Source organism: Austrofundulus limnaeus, unplaced genomic scaffold, assembly GCF_001266775.1.
Source record: "Austrofundulus limnaeus strain Quisiro unplaced genomic scaffold, Austrofundulus_limnaeus-1.0 Scaffold121, whole genome shotgun sequence".
Taxonomy (NCBI): Eukaryota; Metazoa; Chordata; class Actinopteri; order Cyprinodontiformes; family Rivulidae; genus Austrofundulus; species Austrofundulus limnaeus.
This window is the reverse complement of record NW_013952523.1, coordinates 406,948-408,469: the sequence shown is the minus strand read 5'-3', so window position 1 is coordinate 408,469 and position 1,522 is coordinate 406,948.

Here is a 1,522-nt window from a genome sequence, read left to right as displayed (position 1 = left end):
TCTTAAAGAAGAACTAACATGTCTGTGAGAGCCAAAATTCTTACTGGTTGATAGATGATCAAATATTTATTTCACACAATAAAATGGAAATTAATTATTTAAAAATCATACATTGTATTTTTCTGGATTTTTGTTTTAGATTCCATCACTCACAGTTGAAGAGGACCTATGATAAAAATTACAGTCATCTACAAGCTTTGCAAGTGGGAAAACCTGAAAAATCAACAGTGTATCAAATACTTGTTCTCCCCACTGTATCTACTTAAACATATATTTACTGTACCTACAAAAGAAAAGATAAAATCCTTACTTAACTCCTGACAGAGAAACAGAAAAGTGATGCTCGAACAAAAAGGATAATTTTTTTTATCTCCTTCAATTAGTACTCACTGTAACGTGCGAGCTATGAGGGCTGTAAACCTGCCCAGTGAGAGAACCCAGAGTTAAATAAATTTGGAGCATGGGAACTTGTCTCCGTTTATTCAAATAACTCTCCTCTCTTCTCTCCATACAGGGGAGGAAAAACAAAACAAAAAACTATCAGGGTCAACATGGCTACCACAAGAGTGCCGCCCTTTTTTTCAAAGTCAAAGCACACAATACTGTATAAAACTCCCATGTGTAAAACTCACTATTTACAAAAAGTGTCTTATAAAGGTGCAGATTCACAAATCTGAAACAACTATTTCAAACCTCAATAAAACCTAAATATCAAAACAAAACAGCTGGCTCTCTGTTCAGCATGCAGGATGGTGTCATCTGCAGGTGTTGAAGGGCTCAGTTCCTCACTGGTCCAGACTGCCGGCTCCAAAGCATTCAGAGTGTCCCACCTGGTTCACCACCTATCAGACAAGACACACAAACACTCACACAGCCACGTTAGGTACAGAAAACAAGGGCACACCCAAACTGCAAAATAAATAAATAATAACACGAAGGTGCCAGGTAGTGTATAACACACTAGTCTAGTGTAAAATGAAATAAAAAGAAAACAACAGACGTAACAAGGACACAACTTTTTGTTTAAGTTATATAAAAATAAATGTTCTCTACCTCTGTGGGACTTCTGACACTGAGAGGAGGAGGCCAGGGTCTCATAGGTGGGCAGTATGAGGTGGATGAGAGGCGCAGGCAGGTCTCCAGATGATAATCAGTCATTGTGGATCTGTTCTTGGACTTGCTGATTTTCATGTCTGAAAAAGCTGACTCACACAGTTAGGTAGATCCAAAAAGTGCTTTCAAGTTCAAAGCACATCTTCGGATGTTAGGAAACTTCTCCTCTGACAGCAGACTCCAGAACTCTCCATCCATGCCAGGTGTTGCTCTGGATTTAATCCCAATGTGATTTTGCAGAGTCAAAACCTCATTTTCAACACCAGAGCAGTCCAGCAGAAACACGGACACCAATTTGGACAGAAATGTCATCCACATCAACGTTTCCAAAAGGATAACACATGTAGCTGGTAACAGGCTCGATGGAGGAAAAGTCAGTAAATCGTCTCTCAAATTCAGATGAGATGCT